The sequence below is a fragment of the Callorhinus ursinus genome, unplaced genomic scaffold (genome assembly GCF_003265705.2).
Source record: "Callorhinus ursinus isolate GAN/ISIS: 27379988/994484 unplaced genomic scaffold, GSC_fseal_2.0 scaffold39, whole genome shotgun sequence".
Taxonomy (NCBI): domain Eukaryota; kingdom Metazoa; phylum Chordata; class Mammalia; order Carnivora; family Otariidae; genus Callorhinus; species Callorhinus ursinus.
The window spans coordinates 3,372,703-3,393,026 of NW_027397101.1; the positions used below are offsets into that span (position 1 = coordinate 3,372,703).

The window sequence follows — 20,324 nt, forward strand, 5'->3', positions numbered from 1 at the left end:
AGTCGATTAACACAGATTTTTTATGTTGTATGTATTATAGACTGTATTCTTACAACAAAATAAGCTAGAGAAAAGAAAATCGTAAGAGAAAAATACATTTACAGCACTGTACTGTATTTATCACACACACACAAAATCCACATTTGCAATGACATGGATGGGACTGGAGGGTATTATGCTAAGCAAAATAAGTCAGAGAAAGACAAATACCAGATGATTTCACTCATAGGTGGAATTTAAGAAGCAAAACAGATGAACACAGGGGAAGGGAAGGAAAAATAAAATAAGATGATAAATTGAGAGGGAGACAAACCATAAGAGACGCTGAACTGTAGGAAACAAACTGAGGTTGGTTGCCGGAGGGGAGGTGGGTGGGGGGAGAGGGTAACTGGGTGATGGGCATTAAGGAGGGCACTTGACGTAATGAGCACTGGGTGTTATATGCAACTGATGAATCACTAAATTCTACCCCTGAAACTAATAGTACACTACATGTTAAACTAAACTGAATTTAAATAAGAAAATTAAAAAAAATCCACATATAAAGGGTCCCATACAATTCAAACCCATGGTATTCAAGGGTCAACTGTATAGTGTATTACTAGAAAATCTGAGGCTGTGGCCAACAGACCAGAAGACAACTGCCATTGAAAAGACAGGTACTTATTCATTTGACAGAGACAGAGACAGCGAGGGAACACAAGCAGGGGGAGTGGGAGAGGGAGAAGCAGAATTCCCCCCGAGCAGGGAGCCCGATGTGGGGCTTGATCCCAGGACCCTGGGACCACGACCGGCTGAGCCACTCAGGCACCCCAGGTACTCACAGTTCCCAAGAGGGAGCCTGCTATGCCTGGGGGACCACACCGGAAAGCACCAGGGTCCATTAGGAGGCAGGTGGGGGTGGGAAATGTGAGCCAGAGCCCCTGCTGGTTTCTGCAGGAAGGAACTGGGAAAGAACCAGCAGGTTTAGAAACCAGTTTGGATAATTTCAGCAGACTCTGGGCCCTGGGGGCTGTCCCCTGGTGTCTGACACCCGGCCCTGGGTGATAGGGCAGGTGGGTAGTGGCTCAGAAGGAGGAGGTGGTTGGGGTTGGGATCTGTTGGTTTGCATCTGAAAGGCACACTCACAGACAGGTGGTTTACTATCTCAAGGAATCAGCTAACCCTGGGAGGGCCAGTCCCTGCAGGGCCAGCAAGGCCTCAGATGGGAAAACATCAGAATACAGAAACTACAAGACAAGGCTGATACAGGGCTTCACTACAGTAGCGTCTTTTGCATGAAGCAGCCTACAGGGGAGCTATCTTTTCATGGGGATATGATTTGTTTCCCTACTTAGTATGAATAAAGGGACAAAATTAGGAACAACAATAATACCCACCTAATAACTTGTAAGGATTATTCTATTATTTGTTTTTATTATCTGCTTCAGTAGTGAGGGTTGAGGAACTTGGATTTCCTTGGAAAACGTTTTTTTTTTTTTTTAATTGTCTAAATAGGCATTTAAATACTTATGACTATTGAATACTTGGAGCAAGAAGTCTCCAAGGATATACTTCCCATCCCTGTCCTCAAGGGCGTACTTACCCAGGAATAATTCATATGCAATCCCTTTATAAGGGCCAAACAAAAGTGTGGCTTTACAGGTATTATTTTAGGGGCACCTGGCTGGCTCAGTTGGTGGAGCATGCGACTCTTGATCTTGGCGTTGTGAGTTCGAGCCCCAGGCTGGGTGTAAAGATTACTTAAAAATAAAATCTGGGGCAACATAACAATAAAAAAATTAAAAAAAAAAAGAACATAACAATAAAAAAATTAAAAAAAAAACCAGAAACTAATGATGTAATATATGGTGATTAACATAACAATAAAAAATTTTAAAAAAAAATCTGGGGCACCTGGGTGGCTCAGTCGATTGAGTGACTTACTCTTGATTTCAGCTCAGGTCATGATTTTTGCACCCCCACCCCCGACTCGTGCGCACACGCGCACTCTCTCTCTCTAATTAAAAAATAAACAAGCAAAATCTTTAAAAAATAAAGGTATTACTTTTATCTTATTCACACAAATCTGTTCTTTTTTGCCCAGGGAGCCTGATGGTGCTGTCCTGCCACCAGGTGGCGCTCACTGGAAGTTTTCGTCCACCATTTCCTACTTTTTCTTTCTCAACCTCCTTTCTTCCTTCTTGACTGGATTTTTGGCTGTAAGACAGCATTAACCCAACAACACTCAGTGTTCATAATGTGTCGGGTACTGGACTAGGCCTTAGGAATAGAAGGCAAATGAAGGGCGAATAATAAGGAAAAAATTTTAAAACATTTACAAATAATTCACTGAACACCTGTTCTTAAGCAGGCACAGCTTCAGCCCTGGGGATAGATACACTGACAAGCAAAACAAACATTCCTGCTTTTGTGGAGTTTACATGCCAGCAAGGGGAGGCACACAGAAAATCATATAGCTCATAAATGAATTAATACGTTTGAAAGTCAGAGTGCTCTAAAGGAAGTAAAATATAAAAGGGCCAAAGGGAGAGTGGGAGTGCTGGGGGGCTGGATGTAACTTTAAACAGGGTGGTCAGGGTAGACCTCATTGGGAAGGTGACATCTGAGAAAGACTTGTAGGAGATGTGAGCCCTGAGAATAACCGGGGGGAGAACCTTCGAGGCGGCGAGCAGCCAGGGTAAAGGCCATGTGATTGACTGACTGGAGGAAGCGCAGGTTTCAAGAGGAATGAAACACAGGGAGTGAGGGGAAGAGGGCAGGGAGGAGCGGCGGGGGCGGGGGGCCTGACACCTTGGGGCTTTGAGGCAGACATGGACTTTGGCTTTCCTCAGAGGGCACTGGGGAGTCACTGCAGGCTCTGTGACAGGCTCTGACTTACATTTGTAAAGGAGCGCTCTGGCTGCCATGTGGCGAAACATATTGTTAAAATGTTCCGTAAATGTTAATGGTTAATTGTACAACGATTCCACATGTATAACAATAAAGCCATATATGTATTTCATGTAGCCGACAAATATTTTTGTATATAAAGCAGATATATGAACACAGTTGTCAGTTCATAGCAAATCATCTGGAAGGACATGTACCGATTTCAACAGAAAGAGAGGTAATAGGAAGGGAATGGAGGGGAGATTTGCTCTCTACTCTTTATCAATAGTGTGCATTTTGCTTGAAGTTTTTATATGGTAAGCATATATTCCTTTTGTAATGTCAAAATGATGAAACAGAAGGCAAGCTGAGGACAAAGCAGAAGCTGACATCCCACAACCCCCGCCCCCCGCCATGGGATATATGTGACATTCCTCAGACACTCCTGGCTACCCTAAAACTAAGCAAAGGAAAAACAAATAGTTAACTTATAGAGATCACAATCCTGCAAGACCTGAGTCTCCCTCAGTTTACAAATGTCCTAGTGATTTACAAGGAAGAAGCTTTCTTATCAATAGCCTAACATCCAGAGGGCCTTAACTCAGTGTCCTGAAGCCCTAACATCACCCTCCCCTCCATAAAATTGAGGGAGGCTGAGGCAGAAGGAAATGTAAATAAAATTGAATTTCTTTTAAACCTACAGCCCATTGATAAGGACGTGTGATAGGAGGAATGTAACATTCCTTCAGGAAGCTCCCAACTATCTTACTGTTAATGCCTTACTAGAAGGAAAAATAACCTTAACTTGACAAATAGCAAAGCCTCCGGTATCCTGTGTGTCTTAATACATGAAAGTTCTCTCAAAACCTCTCTTTCCTTACCTCCCCAACCCCATAGTACAGAATCAGCCACCCCTCACAACCTGGGGACAGCAGCTCTTCCTGCCCAGGGGGCCTGTCCCCGTGCTTTCATAAACCACCATTTTGCACCAAAGACGTCTCAAGAATTCTTTCTTGGCCCTTGGCTCTGGACTCCATTGCACTGAACCTCACCTATATTCCAAAGCTACATCAAAAACAATTCTGTTAGGACACAGCTGACTTCCTGTTTTGAGGAGAAAGAGGCACATATGGGAAAGAAAGATAACCTTATGTCTTCTTGTATCTAGTTACTTATGTGCTCAGTCACATAATAGGACCTTTTGAGGACTTTGAGGATACTTGAAACAATATTTACAACAGTTCTTAACTCTCAAGAACATTTTCTTTAGGGAGAGAGTGGGTGCACAAACGGGGGGAGGGGCAGAGGGCAGAGGGAGAGGGAGAGTCTGAAGCAGGTTCCACACCCAGCACGGAGCCTGACGTGGGGCTTGATCTCGCAACCCTGAGATCATGACCCGAGCCAAAACCAAGAGTTGGACACCCAACCCACTGAGCCACCCAGGTACCACAAAAATATTTTTTGATATAAGAAACTGGGCCCGGAGAGTTTTCTCTCCTCTTGAACCTAGTAAGATGGCAATAAAGGAGTTAGATGTTAAAGTATAAACTTACCACTACAACAAAACAGCAAAGAAAACACTTATAAGGGGAGCCATGAAGTGGTCTTAGGTTTTGCAAACACCAGCTCTCCCTCACAGGTACCTCACAGGGGAAATGTGCACAGGGGAGATCAGGGTGGCGGCAGCAGTTAGGTGTTCGGAGAGTGCCGGCGCAGGCCTCCTCGTGGGGATGGGCTGTCGGGGCTCCCCAAGCCTCTTTGACCCTTCACCATACTCCAGCAGCCTGACAAGTTGACAAAAACCACCTTCAGCAAGGCTCTTCTCCTGAGGGCACCTGGGTGGCTCAGTTGGTTAAGCGACTGCCTTCGGCTCAGGTCATGATCCGGGAGTCCCAGGATCGAGTCCCGCATCGGGCTCCCTGCTCGGCGGGGGGTCTGCTTCTCTCTCTGGCCCTCCCCCCTCTCACGTACTCTCTCTCTCTCTCTCATTCTCGCTCTCTCAAATAAATAAATAAACCTTTAAAAAAAAAAAGGCTCTTCTCCTGAATCTCACATTCAAGTTCCAGGTTCACTTTCTCGAATGCACCCAGGCCCCAACTCCCTACATCATCCTTAGGTCTTCGTACTAATAACCAGTCCTTACACCACACGCCTTGCATGACAACTACTGTACTGTATCAGCTTCACACTTCAACATCTCTGAAAAGCAGGATGTAGGTTACAGTCAGTGGGGGGCCTCACCGTTGATGGTGGCCCAGTGGTTGTCAAGACTATTCTCATGGCCTGTGCTTGCATGAAATTGGACATGGCTGTTGATGTTCAGCCTGATATTGTTGAACAGCTGTTGTTCATTCACCTAAATCATATGCATTATGGTAGCACAGGCTGCATTTAATTACTATTTGAGGGTGCCTGAGTGGCTGGGTAGGTTAAGTGTCTGCCTTCGGCTCAGGTCATGATCTCAGGGTCCTGGGATCGAGCCCTGCATCAGACTCCCTGCTCAGCGGGGAGTCTGCTTCTCCCTCTGCCCCTCCCCCTGCTTGTGCACGTGCTCTCTCTCTCTCTCAAATAAATAAATAAAAATTTTTAAAAAGCATGTTTGAAGTGTTTTTGTCAGTCTGCTCTGTCCAGTATGGTAGCCACTATCTATGTGAGGCCATGGAGCCCTTGATATGTAACTAGTCCAAATTAAGATGTGCTGTGGTATGAAAAAAGGAATCAAAATTTCTCATTAAGGATTTGTATGTTGGTTATATGCTAAAAGTATGCTATTTCAGATACACTGGGTTAAATGAAATAGGTTAAAATTACTTTTTTTACTTTTTTGAATGTGGCTACTAGAAAACTTAAAATCACATTAAGTGACTTGCATTCTACTCTTTTTGACAATGCTCATCTATAAAATAACACCGATTTAGCATTGATCACAGGCAGGCACTGAATAGAGCAGGATATATATATATATATATAATAAAAGTCAGTGCCTAAATAGTCTGAAAGAGCTCTTTTTCTTTAATGGAGAGTAGATATACAATAGAAAATGTAATAGTGAAGCATGTCAGCATTTCTTTATTTATTTAAAAGATTTATTTATTTATTTTAGAGAGAGAAGAGGGTGGGCAGAGGGAGAGGAGAGAGAGAATCTCCAGCAGACTCCCCGTTGAGTGCAGAGCCCCATTCAGGGGACCCGATCGATCCCAGGACCCTGAGATCACGACCTGAGCTGAAATCAAGAGTCAAAAGCTTAACTGATTGTGCCACCCAGGTGCCCCTGAAGCATGTCCACATTTAAATAGGAATGAGTGATCGTGGAATTCCATGTGCCTAAAACCCAGCCAGGAACAGCCTGAAGCCCTCTGGACCACCCCAGGGCCATCTCCTTCCCTCCCTACACCCAGAGATAACCACCCTCCTGAATTTTGTGTTTAGCATTCTCTTCTTTTTTTCTTTTCTATCTTCTCCAGTTTTCTCACATATGTAGGTCTCCCTACAGGTTTCTCTTTGCAACTTCCGTCCCTCTTTTTAAAATTTTAATTGCAGCAAAATACACGTAACATAAAATTTACCATCACAACCATTTCCAAGTGCAGAGTTTGGTAGTGTTAAGAATATTTCCACCGTTGTCCAGAGCTTTTTCATCTTGCGTGATGGAAAACGATATCCTTTTTAAAATGGAAGCACAGGGTGCCTGGGTGGCTCAGTTGGTTAAGCGACTGCCTTTGGCTCAGGTCATGATCCTGGAGTCCCGGGATCGAGTCCCACATCGGGCTCCCTGCTCAGCAGGGAGTCTGCTTCTCCCTCTGACCCTCTTCCCTCTCGTGCTCTCTCTCATTCTTTCTCTCTCAAATAAATAAATAAAATCTTTTAAAAAATAAAATAAAATAAAATGGAAGCACAACTGTGAGCAAGAAACTGCTGTTGTCCCAGTCAGATGCAGGCTCCAGTGGAAAAGAGAGGCCCGGGGCCTCGTCTGACCTCCGTTCCCCTGTGAGTTTCAAGGGTCTCTTTTGGGAGAGTAGAGGCGACGCGGTGACTGCGTCCTGGCTAGCATGGGGTCCACCCCTGCTGGGGCATCAGGTGGGATACGGGGTGGGCCAGAGCAGGAGGCCAGAAAGGATAGCGTGCCACTTCATTTTGTATTTTCTGCAGTTTCTGTTCACAATGGCCAACCTCCAAATCTCAGGAGTGGGTCAACACAGAACTTCCCTTTGGGGTGCAGTAAATACCCACTGTTCATCTTTTCTCTCTGGCTTTGTCTGGCTGTCTTTTATCTATTTTTTGAGATGAAGAGCACTTTATCTTCCAACCCTTCTGTTTTGTGACCGGGCCCTTGGGTTTGTAAGAGCGGCTTTTGTTCTGAATGTTCCTTTCCATGTCCTTCTTTCTTGCTCCATGATGCAGCGTTTCATCCCTCTGAAGACACTACAGTTTTTTGTTTTTTTTTTTTTTAAGATTTATTTATTTGAGAGCAAGAGCATGAGCTGTCTCCTCCCAACACAGTCTTTCTGTCTCTCTGACTCCTGTTTTGGCCCCTAACTTCCATGATAGGGGCAGTCCTCAGATGTCTGGTGAGCTGATTATCTTTTCGTGAGTACAAATGGGGTGCTAAAAAGCTGGCAGGAAACTCTACACACACTGATGGGGCTTTAGGCTTTGGGTGGACCGTTTGGGGGAGGATCCCATACTGTGAACACCTTCAGGCCTTCCCTGGTCTGGAGGGTGCGAAGTATCTCACGGTGACAGGATAAATGCAGAGCAGGGGTAGGGCTAGGGGTCCCTGTATCAGGCACTTACTATACACACATTCACAGAATCCCTTGTTTTGTTTGGGTGACTGCTGGTTATTTTCCGGTATGATACTAACACCCTCTACTGGGCCTGGCTCTCCCAGTCTGCGGACCCTGTGTTAGCCTCTGCATAGAGAAATCCTTTGCGTTACAGGCAGAGGCGTGAAATGGGCAGGGCGCCCAGGGGTCCACCTTCTCATGCAGTGCTCAACGACCACCCTCTCGGCCCAGCTTTCCCATCGGGGAGATGGTGTCGCCTGCAGTGGAGACTTTTGAGAATTTGGGGGCATAATAGGGCCATCTGGTTCTCAGTTTCCTCCAGTTTGCCAAACCATTAGTAGCCCTTCATCCATCTACCTTCCAACTTCCAAAATATTACTGATGTTAGCATCTCTCAGCATCTTACCTTTGGTGATGTCTTTTTTAACAGACATTCTTGTGTTGCAGTTTTGAAGTCAAGGCATGAAATTACTTGGAGGCTTCTTTCCTTTTTCTTTTTTTGTTTTTGTTTTTAGATTTTATTTATTTGAGAGAGAGAGTGAGTGTGCGATAGAGTGCACACATGAGCAGGGGCAGAGGGAGAGGGAGAAGCAGGCTCCGCACTGATCAGGAAGCCTGACGTGGAGCTCGATCTGGGACCCTGGGAGCATGAGCTGAAGGCAGACACTTAACCAACTCAGCCACCCAGGCTCCCCTGGAGGTTTCAGTCCATCATTTTAACGTACATCAGTGGTCTCCCTTTGTCCCCACTTCTTTACAGGGCAGAGTGGACATGCGGTGACCACAACTTGATTGTGTGCCGCATTCACGGTATCTGTCCAAACAGCATCATAACCAAGAAGTAGCTCCCTGGGAGCGAGAAGGTGTGTGGATGGGTGGAGACAGCTCCTTCATTTCTGGAACAATAGCCCTCCTCCATTGCTCCCTCCACTGCACCTGCGGTAGGACGCCTGGTCATCTATTTCTGTCTACAATCTACCCCTCCAATGGCTTTTCACTGCAGGTTCAGTGACACAGAACAAAGCATCACTGTGGCTTCCTTCCTCGTGTTTACATACAGCACAGATCTGCAACTGGAAACGCTTTTGTTATATTGTAGATTATTAATCGTTGTACAATAAGATCTTTGATGGGGCACCTGGCTGGCTCAGTTGGAAGAGCATGTGATTCTTAGCTCTCAGGGTTCGAGCCTCATGTTGGGTATAGAGATTACCTAAATAAACTGACAAAATGAAATTTAAAAAATCTCTAAAGGGGTGCCTCTTGGCTCAGTTGGTTAAGCATCTGACTTTTGGTTTTGGCCCAGGTCATGATCTCAGGGTCGTGAGATCGAGCCCTGCATTGGGCTCCACGCTCAGCTGAGTCTGCTTGAGATTCTCCCTCTCCCTCTGCCCCTCCCTCCGCTCTCACACACACATTCTCTCTCTCTCTCTCAAATACATTAATTTTAAAAAATCTCAAAAGAATAAGATCTTTGATTAAACTATTTGGCCACGAGCTCATTTTGTTTCTCATGGAACATAATGTATGTGAGTAACTCTGTAGACAGGTTTCTAATGGAATGGTAACATGTACCTATCTGCTTCAGTAAGTAAAGCTTTTGAATAACAGATTGGCCATTTTTGTATTTACTCTGTGTTCAGCAATGAATCATTTTGTCCTTTTTTTTGTACTTCTTCTGGAAAAGTGCCTCATCATCACCACCTTTTACTGTTGAAGAACTCAAAAGCTTTGGTGGCACCCTCTGACCAGGTTTTGTAACTTTGCTGGGGAAGACCCGGGCAAGCAGAAGCTCCAATCTAATTAAATTCAGTTTTCAGATATTCATTGTGGCACCTCCCATTAAGTTTCTAAGTAAGTTCTACACCCACTGTGGAGCTTGAGCTCATGATGCTGAGATCCAGACCCATCTCCTAGTAAGTTTTAATGTTCAACTGCTTTGTGTAAAATTACACCTGCAGGTTTGCTTGACCCAACAAATCCTGACATTCTAAATCATTCTGGACTCACAGTTACCTTGGGTATTTGAAAGATTTTTCTGATCTGTAGAATATAAAATACTGTTTCCATCATTATTTTACATTTCTGTGAACACTTTTGGGCCACTAATCCCTTTTTTTAAAAGTGAAATGGAGTAAAATATAACCCAATAGCAATAATAAAGATTGTGAATTTGAGGGGTGCCTGGGTGGCTCAGTTGGTTAATTGTCTGCCTTTGGCTCAGGTCATGATCTCTGGTCCTGGGATCGAGCCCCGCATCTGACTCCCTGCTCTGCAGAGAGCCTACTTCTCCCCCCACTCTCTGCTGCTCCCCCTGCTTATGCTCTCTCTCTCTCAAATAAATAAATAAAATCTTAAAAAAATAATGGCAAATTTGATACCCAAATCGACTGGTAAGCCAGCCAATGGTGTGAAAAATACATTAACCAGGATGAACCTTGTCAAATCAATTGTTACTTAAGACAATCTGATCAATGCTGTCCTTATGGAAAATGCTCAACATTTAAATATGGAATGGTTGTGAACAAAACAGGGTTTTTGTGAAGTCGCTACAATCTTACATCTCCAATTCAAGATGTGTGACTACTACTGTGTCATTGCATTTTCCTCTGAAACCTCCAGATGCCTGGAGAGGTTACGAGGTTCCACACTTTGGGAACATTGGTCTGAGAAGAGGACCCCTTGGAAAGTAGGTGCGAGCCCACAGGGACCCAAGGATTCATCTGGACTTTGTTAGCTCTTGCATGATTTTCTCACCAAAATGCCTACTGGGCTTTCCTGGTGGATTTCCCCAGATTCCTCAGCCTTGGAATCTGTCTGCCCATCTCCCCCACGTGTGTGGCATAGTGGCCAGCACAGAGTAGGTACTGTTATTACAGGCCTTCTGTTGGGCTTGTCGGATGAATTGCATATAACACAATTGACTAGGGAATACAACGTGCTATTATTGATTGTAATGCAATCAGAATTGGAACTATGGATCCATCAGATTCAGCACCTCAAAGAGAGAAGAAGCCTGTGGCACTGGCCAAGAACAGATCCGTGGAGTGGCCTTGTCTACCAGCACGTGGCAGGGGAGTAAGGTGAGAAAAATGGCTTGGGGAGTGCATTGTGGAAGGTGGTGTGCACCACCCTGCCGCGGCTGATATGCCCAGAGAGCTTATCAGTCTTGAGCAGATACAAGACGCAAAGGCCAGAGTGCTTTCTGATATGTGGATTTTATGGCTGTACACAGCCAACTATTCAAAATGACCTCTACTGGGGCCCTTGGCTGGCTAAGTCGGAAGAGCATGCGACTCTTGATCTCAGGGTTGTGAGTTCAAGCCCCACGTTGGGTGTAGAGATTACTTAATTAAACTTAAAAAAAAATGACCTTTATTATTTAAATTTTGGTAGGAAAAAAATGAACGAAACTGTCAATCCTTCCTTTGAAATAACTGCTTTCAAAATGTAATTTTTGAAAACCCGAGTTTCTTAGGAATGCAGCTATCTGATTATTTTGCTAATAAAAGACATCTTTTCTACTGAATCACTTTATTGTACACCTGAAACTAATATAATGCTGTATGTTAACTATACTGAAATTAGAAATTTTTTAAAAAGCTCTTAAAAAAAAAGTCTTCTGAGGGGCACCTGGGCGGCTCAGTTGGTTAAGCATCTGACTCTTGGTTTCAGTTCAGGTCATGACCTAAGGGTCATGAGATTGAGTCCCGACGTCAGGCTCAACATCCAGCACAGGGTCTGCTTGTCCCTCTGTGCTCCCCCGCCACCCCCCTTCATAAATAAATAAAATCTTAAAAAAAAAAACTTCTGAATAATTAATACTTTGTTTTTTTAAAGAGCAGTTTCAGGTTTACAGAAAATTGTTTGAAAAGTGTTCACATTTCTCCACCATCCCCTATTAACACCCCACATTAGTGTGATGCATTTATTGTAACTGATGGACCAATATTATTATTATTATTTTTTAAAGATTTATTTATTTATTTGAGACAGTGAGTGAGTGTGAACGGGGGAGGGAAGAGGGAGAGAGAATCTCAAGCAGACTCCCTGCTGAGCGTGGAGCCCAATGCGGGGCTCCATCTCACAACCCCGAGATCATGACCTGAGCTGAAATCAAGCCAGATGCTTAACTGACCGAGCCACCCAGGTGCACTGGACCAATATTATTATTAACCCAAGTCCTTAATTTACATTGGGGTTGACTTCGTGTTGTACATCTTGTGGGTGATGACAAACGTATCCGCCATTACACATAACACAGAACAGTTTTAGTGCCCTAGAAATCCTGTGCTCCAACGTCTTATTTTCTATAAGCCACTCTGGGTCAACCCTTCCTAAAAGAGAATTCTGATCCAGACTTGCTCTTGCTCAAAACCCTCAGTGGCCCACAGCATGCAAGCGCATTTGCCTAGTGCTGAGGGCTTTTCAGCCCAGCCAGCAGCCATAAGCACCCGTGTCCCCACCACTTCCCTGTCAGGTGGCTCTACTCCCAAGGGTGGATCGTCTGACAGCGCCTACACACAAGGCACCCACGGCCCTCACTCTCCCGTGTCCATGCCTGTTTATCTGTTCTCTCTGGACAGAGGCCCCGGTGCCCTTCTCACAGCGGCAGCCCACCTCTGCTCCCTTGTGTAGTCCTCCTGCTTCTCTGAGCCTCCTTGACAGTGTCCCTGTGTCTCCTCAATGGCATCTATTGTTTTCCATCTTGTTTAGTTATATTGGTCTTACCTTCCCCAGCTGAGCACAGTGGAGAAGAGAATCAAGGTCTTTCTTGCTAGCCTTGAGCTCAGTATTCAGGATACACATATGTAAAATGGGCCTGGTAAGTATGGTGTCCACTCCCCGAAGCTGCTTGAGGATTCAGTGTGCTGACTCCTGCAGAGTGCCTGCAAGGCGGCCTCGCTCCCAGGACTTGTTCGCCAAGTGCTAGCAGCTTAATCACGGCCGCCACCACCACCACCTGCTACTACTATGCTCTTCCTCCTCCTACGACCAACCCCTCTTCCTGCAGGGTCATCTCCGGGCGGGGGGACATCTTTGTGTCCTCCACAACACGAGGCATGATGATAGCAAGGGCTCCATGAACACTTGATGAAGCAGCTGGAGCCGTGTGGTCCCACACAGAAAGCAAGCCCAAAACAAACCAACACGACGGATTTGCATGGCAACAGTGGCATTCCTTGGAGCCCTCTCCAAATGAGCCAGCCCCCATCCTCCCAGAGCCAGAGAGAAAGAAAGCGATAATGAGCATCTTATGGTGATGTGGCAGTTCAGTTTGCTGTGTCACAGGCTCTCAGGGCAGGGGACGTGGGAGCAGCTCAGGGACCTCAGGAGAGGACAACAGAGGATGCCAGTGTCTTTAAAAATGGGAATCAGTACCTGGTGTAGGCTCCAGGGAAGATTTCTGCTTGATTCTGGTTTGCTTGGTGGAGGCAGCAGCATGTGACCTATAGGATAGAATCCCAAAAGGAAGGAGCCAGACTCCCAAAAACAGAAACCAGAGGAGGGGCACTGTTCCACTCACCAACCTAGAAGAGGAACAGATGTCCTTGGGGTTTCCTGTGGTCAATGCCAACCGTGCCCAACCATCTCCACACCTACAACCATTTATACTCCACTTCTTTTGATACCAAGGACAAGCTGCGCAGCCGCAGTGGGGCTTACTTTCCCACCTCTTCTCCAGGGAACTGGCTAATGTTGAGCAGGATCCTAGGCCAGTCTGGAAGCACTGGCTGGGTGACCAGCCTTAGCTTCATCTGCCATCCACACCACCACGGTGTGCTTATGGGTGCTCCTAGCACCTGAAATGTAAGGTAGTATGTATGGAGCAGAAGAAGAAAGACAAGACCCTACCTAGGTGGGTAGCAGCTGGGGTAGGCAGTGGTGAGATGGATTGGAACACTGCAATTCCACCCAAAGGAATTGCCATCGACCGATGCTGACTGTCCTCTGAGCTCTGAGGACAGACCCCAGGGAATGATACTTGCTCAGTAATTGGCTGGACTGACAGGCCTGCTTGGGCAGGGGCAGGAGGTAACACCTGGCAGCTTTGGATGGAAGCCAGTTTGAGGAGTTCATTTATTTCCACCCAGTTTGGGCCCAAGGGAAACAGCTTGTCTGTATATGCTGGTTCTGGAAACCGGGAGAGGAAGCTCTCTACCATTTTTTGATCTCCTCCTTTCAGACTGTCCTCTCTACTGAGGCCATGCACTCTCAGGGCTGGATGTGGGGACAGGTGTAGTGAGAGTAGAGCCAAGTCAGGGCTAGGAGTCGGTGGGAACATGGTGGGGAAGGAAGGCACAGAAACCCAGGAAGAGGGCAAGGCTGCTAAGTGAAGGCCCCAAGGGAAGAGGGGGACTGGTGAGGCTCAGTCATGACCAGCTGGGTCCAGCTTCCTGTGACCTGATGGAAGGAGGTCAGTTTCCCAGCTCTGATTTGTAGACACAAACCCAGCTACCACCTCATCTCTCAGCGCCAGTCTCTCCTGTCTCTCTCCACCGCCCACTTCACCCCTCCTCTCCTAGCCACGCCCAAGCTGGCTGAATTTTCCCTTTTCTCTTCTCTCATTATGCCCTAGGAGTGGGTCAGTCACAGCACTTACCACTTGCGTTGTAATTATGTGGCCATCTTGTTCATGAACCTGTGTGTCTGGGAGCGGGGCTGGGCCTCATTCATCTGGTACCCCCTGGGCTAGCCTGGTATCTGGCAATGCTTAGTGTTGGTAACCGTGCATTGTGACATATGGACCTCCTCAAGGTCACATAAACAGCTGCGTGACATGAAGCGTCAGGGGATTATCTTCCTGCATGAGGGTAATGGGTGGAATGTGGAGGATGGACAGACATTTTAAAAAGCAAACATAAAGTAGCTGAATTGTCAAGTTTTTTCCTTCTATAGATATGTACAAGATGCAGAAGAGAAATTGAGGCAGTTACTAGGAGAAGACTGCTTCCTATGTCTGCCCACATGGTTGGGCTGGTAGTGGACTGGGGCTGCATTGGAAAGAAAATAAGATCTGTTGTAGCACCTAATGGCGTCTCTAGACTTTGTTCCCTGACAAGAGTGAGGGTCGTGCTATATATCTAACTTCGTTTTACCTGTTTCTCCCGAATCCTCATAAGGAATTTCGTCTGGGTCAGCTGAGGGCACAGTCTTTTGATGCTTTTCTTAAACTGCCCTCAATTGTTCATAAATAACCATCAGCAGACACATCATCAATGGACAGTCTCACAGCTGAATAGAGGACTCCATCAGAATGGGTTAAAGAGCAACAGTAGTAACTGTTTAGGCTAACCCTCCTGCTGATGAAGATTAAAAATGTATCCCCTGACCAGACACAAGAGGACAAATGCTGTATGGCTGCAGGGCTGAGGGGCCTGGAGTGGACAAGTCCAGAGACAGGAAGTAGAATTGTGGTTACCAGGGACTGAAGGTGGGGAGGAACGAACAGTGTTTAATGGGTACAGAGTTTCAGTTTGGAAAGATGAGAAAGTTCTAGAGATGGATGGTGATGGTTGTGCAGCAATGTGAAGGTACTTAACGGCCACTGAACTGCACCCTTAAAAGTGGTTTAAATGGTAAATTCTGTTATGTGCAGTTTACCACAAAACACATTCCCTGAGGACAGGCAAGGCCCTGTGCCACCTTATGTGGCCACTCAAGAGAAGGGCCGTGCAAGATTTCCCCTCCGAGATGTCAAACTTGGTCTATCCGAGAAGACTCTGGTTCCAGAGTATTAGGGTCAAAGCGACTTAGGGCCCGTCCAGATCACCTGGTTGTGCTGGGTAATGCAGTGGGGACTGAGCTGGGGACCCAGCCACCAAGGAAGCTACTAAGTGGAAATGGGCATCCTTGAGACATTTAGTATTTCACAATCCTGAAAGGAATCAGACAGCACTTAAGAGTTAAAACTGGCAGGTAGGCAGTCCGGGAGGCCCTGTGATCTCAGGAGTGGCAACACGGCCACAATTCATGCCCATCAGAAGCCCTGAACACCGCGGTGGGTAGTTGGTAAAAACAAATACAGGTGCGAATTATCACTTAATACAACCAGGTACTTCTGGAGATAGTTTAAAACCTTGCTACTCAAAGGTGGTCTGCAAAGCACCAGCATGGGCTTTACGTGGAACTTGGCTCAACGTGCAGAACCCCAGGCCGCCCTAGACCTTTGGGATCAGGTCTGCACTATTAACAAGATCCTCAGATTTATTTACACTGTGAAGCTTGAGGACTGCTTGAAGACCTGGACTCCACGGAGAACAGTAAACATGTAAGGTTTATTCTTTTAGTAATCTCTACGCCCGATGTGGGGCTTAAACTCACGACCCGGAGATCAAGCGTTGCATGCTCTTCTGAGCGAGCCAGGTGCCCCTAAACGTGTACTTAATAGTGAACAGTTGGGAATTGTTCACGGAAGTAATCCATGATGCAATCCACTAGGGCTATCAAAGACATAGGGGAGTTTTACACTGGGAGGTTATCACTGGTACAGGGCACTTGCCTTGGGGAAGGTTACGTTCTATACCATTCATGAGAACTCTAGTCTTTAACGAAGGTTTTGGTGGACAGCAAGGGAGGCAGTCGACATCACATATCCCACTGACTCTACCCCCAACATGGGCTCTGCATTGCAGAGGGACAGGGTAGGTGGACCCTCAGCCTGGCTGTCTGAAGTCTGGTGTGGACCCCTCACCCTCCAGCCCAAGGAGGGGGTTCAGCTATTACTCCTTGGTTAAGACACATCTCTCTATGTGGGAATTCTTTAAGATTTTATTTAAGGGGGCGGGAGAGCATGCACAAGAAGGGGGAGCAGCAGTGGCAAAGGGAGAAGCAGGCTCCCCACTGAGCAGGGGGCCGGACTTGGGGCTTGATCCCAGGACCCTGGGATCATGACCTGAGCTGAAGGCAGACACTTAACCAACTGCGCTACTCAGGCCCCTCAACGTGGGAATTCTCTTAATAGCTAATCAGCTATTTTTCTGTATAATTGTATTTGTAGTTCTTTTCAAACAAGTTGTGGTCATGTAAAGAAATAAGGAAATCTCCTTCAACAGATTGTAATATGGGGCAGTAACTCCCTAATTGTATGGAAACGCTCCTTTCCCTAAACTCTTGCTTTAACTGATAACTACAGGTCTAAGGGACTAAAACTACAACGTACTGAGTGTCAACTCTAAGGTGGATGCTGTTTATATGCAGTTAGCTCATCAAATTTCCCCAAATCCTGAGACTGTTCTACAGAAGGGTCAACAGGCTCAAAGAAATTACCTAACCTGTGCCAGGTCAAAAGGCTACAACACAAGAGAGCCCATGACTTAAATCCAGGTGTATCTCCCCCGCTCCCCCCAGACCTACAGCTTTGCATGCCGGCATCTCATGAACTGCCGAACTGAACCCCAGCATCAGGCTGGTTACATGTGTATTCACCCTTGAGTTGATGTGATCTTGTGGCCCATGTCACGTCTGCGCCAAGGCACAAACTGGACACCTGTAAAGAGCTCTGCAGGCTCCAGGGGTCTCACAGCTGTTTGATGGCATGAGAATGACCAGGCAGCTTAATAACACAGATTTTCCCATTTCCTGGTCTTTCAGGCATCAAAATAAGACAAGAAAGGCTGTTTTTTAAAGTTATTTCCTGATGAATGAAACCTAGGAAGTACTGGAAATCTTAGGGATGTCTGATCTTGTAGAGATTTTTTTCCAACCCCCTCCCTATTTTCCTCTTTGCCAAAGAGAAAATCGTTCTTGTGGGGCAGAGGCAGAGGGCAGGGAGACACTAGGTAGCAGAAGAGCACTGTAGCCTCTGTCTCCTGAAATCCTTCCTGGGATAGTTTAGCCACTGGAGTGGGCTTCTAAGCGTGCTCTTCTAACTAAAAAAATCATCGGCTGTGTCTCTGCGTGAAGCTCCCACCACAGCAGCTGATGTCCTCCATGTCACATGGGGGCACTATGGAGTGACCTCTCAGAGGACGCCCAGGGTTTGAAGTGGAGCTTGGCTGAAATGAGAAAGAACAGGACATGGCTGTTGGAAAGTCTTTTGGTCAAAAATAATTACAACATGCCTGGTGTTAAATGAACATCAAAGAAATGATAAAGCTCCTCTCTTCAAAAACCTTTCAATATTGTGCAAGAGACTAAAAAAACAAAAAACAGGAAAACCCAGTAAAGTGTTGTTAGTGTGATTAGCTAAGGGCCACAACACCACAGCCCTGCTGAGCTTGGTCTGTTCACAATGGAGTCTTGCCAATGGCACCTCCAAATCCTCACACGGGTCTCCCCCTCAGGCCCCACTTGGGCTTCCACAGTGCCTCCTTCCATCTTCCGCCCTGGCCAGCATTCCCCACACTCCACAGGGTAGCCAGCCAGACACTTCTGAATGTAGATGTTTTGATGGCCCCCTTGTAATGACTCTGAGTGGCTCCCTGCCCTTGTGACACTACAGAAGCCAGTGAAAGCCCCAACATTCCTGGTCCGATTGCCCCTGCTGCCTCACGTTCTTCGGAGCGCTTAGCTTCCTGCATGTTTTCAATCCTTTTTAGTTTTGTCCATTCTCTTCCCTCTTCCCCTCATCTCTTAGGGCTTTTAAAACTTGGCCTAAGTGTTACAACCTCTAAGATAACTTCTTAGAAAGTGCACCCATCTTGGTTCTAGAACATGTAGCATGGCCCAACTGCTAGGAGCACAGGCTGGTACCAGATGGTGTGGGCGGGCTGTCATTCTGACCTGGCCATTGACCATGTTACTTAGGTCAACTATTTTGTTCATGTTGTGCTTTTAATTTCTCACCTATGAAATGACAGGGGTCAGACGTACTTCACTGGATTATTGTAAAGATTGTATTCAAACAGTTCCTGGCACGTAGCAAGTATGCAATAAATTTTACCTATTACAACCCTCACGGTATTCTCTTTATTGGTGTCTCATTTGCCAACTCTAAGATCTCTGAGGCTGGGGACTGTCTCCAGTCATCTGTGAAACCTCAGGAAGGCAGAGAGCAGGTGCTTACAAATATGCCTGAGGTGAACTGTTAAGAATCTTTCTGAAGGTGAACATAAAGCCTGGATGACAGATCTGGAAACAGCATTCCAGGTAGGGATTATGACAGGAGAACATAAGAAGGAATCTGTGCAAGAGGATGGAGGAAGCGAAACAGGGAGAAGAGAAGGCTGAAGAAGAAAGGGAATGCTGATGTCTGGAGCCAAGAGGGATGCAAAATGGCTCTGTCAAAGGGCTGCATGGAGAACGAAGCAAGACAACGATGCAACAGAATCTGGTGGAGAAAATTCCTGTAAGCGACGAGACTGGTCAGGGAAAAATAGCCATTATTCATTAGTTGCTGGAATAGCTACTATTCCCAAACCCTTCTTCCTTAGAAAGAAAAGGCAATTTTAGGATCACAAGGAGGCCATGTTTTTTTTTATTGACAACTCAATCTCTACATACGTACAGTATTGCACAGATTATAAGTGAACTGACAATTATATATTAACAATATGGACTCATGAGTATTTACATATAGATACTACTCTTAAGTGTTGGTGCATTTTGTGCCAGGTACTTCAGTAAATACAACGGACATAAATAGTTACTTCAATTCATGAAAATCAGCTTTTAAAAAAAGCGTGTCTTCGCATAGAACACTTAGTATGTCAAACCCAGGAAAATCAGTAACTAAATGACAAAAAGAATGCTGTCAAAGAAAAGTAAGTGGTGAAAATGTTAAGAATTACAGTCACTGAACTTGAGATCCAGAAAGTGTACACGTATTGGGAATTTTAAGAAAAGACCTTCATGTTCTGCTTCAAAATGACTACTATATTCGAAAAGGATATTTTTGGGTTGGTACAAATGTCTTCTCTGCTAATATAAACCGCTGTTTCAAAGTTCTAAAGAAACAAGATGGTAACTCACATAAGTGGGTTTTAAAATAAGATTCTTCTCACTGAAAATAAAATAAACTAAATATGATCTTCATCAAATTATAAAGAAATCTTATCAAAATGCCAACCAGATAAAGAAGCCAGACCACACACTGATCTTCACTGACTGCCTCAGACTGCAGAACTAGTGGCCCCTCCACAGAAGGGGAGAGAGTGTAGTTCCAGTTCTGCTGCTACACAGCCCACAGTGTGAGGGTGGACGGACATCCTGTAGGTTCCCTGGGGGTTGCTTCCCCACGTATAGCATTGAGGGAGTGGGCTGGATGGCTTTAAAGACACCTTGCAACCAAAAGGATCTAAGCCAGCTTGAGATTCCACCTTTGAGGGGATGTTCTGGGTAGCAAAAGAAATGGATTAAAAATAGTGGGTGAAGTATTTCTTACCTTTTGATGTCATCGCTCAGAACTGTTCTGCACTGCAGTTCAAGGTAATCTTTGTTCGATACTTTCATCTACCAGCTGGTGCTGCTAAAGGGTAAAGCAAATGAGGCATCTAACAAAGAAATTTTGGACACAAACGTAGAAATGCTGTGCCAAGTTTGGGTAGAAAACCAGTGCACTTCCACGTCATGCCGGCAGTCAGGATCTTCTGCCATCAATCTGGTCGGGAAATGAACGTTCACGCCACTCTCAACGGTGAGCTATGGCGTGCACACGTATTAAAAATACGTTTCCTGAAATCCTCCCAGGTAGGCAGCTTTCATGAAACTGGTTCTAATAGAAAG

The 20,324-nt window shown here is 45.7% G+C and overlaps 1 protein-coding gene across 11 annotated transcripts in view; it reads right to left on the bottom strand.

Annotated features, from left to right (window-relative positions):
* CUNH9orf153 (chromosome unknown C9orf153 homolog) overlaps positions 1 to 20,320 on the bottom strand; it is a 35,590-nt gene extending 15,270 nt beyond the window's left edge. The window contains exons 1-4 of one of the 11 annotated variants that reach the window (XM_073880696.1): positions 19,984 to 20,320; positions 14,263 to 17,656; positions 13,326 to 13,462; positions 13,041 to 13,108 (exon numbers count right to left, since the gene is read on the bottom strand). The gene's annotated coding sequence lies outside the window, so the exon portion shown is untranslated. Of the gene's footprint in view, positions 1 to 2,062; positions 2,200 to 12,278; positions 12,762 to 13,040; positions 13,463 to 14,262; positions 17,657 to 19,983 lie in introns of all 11 variants that reach the window. The other 10 variants (XM_073880694.1, XM_073880695.1, XM_073880693.1 and 7 more) reach the window with 10 other exon arrangements.
* Between the last annotated feature and the right edge of the window lie 4 nt (positions 20,321 to 20,324).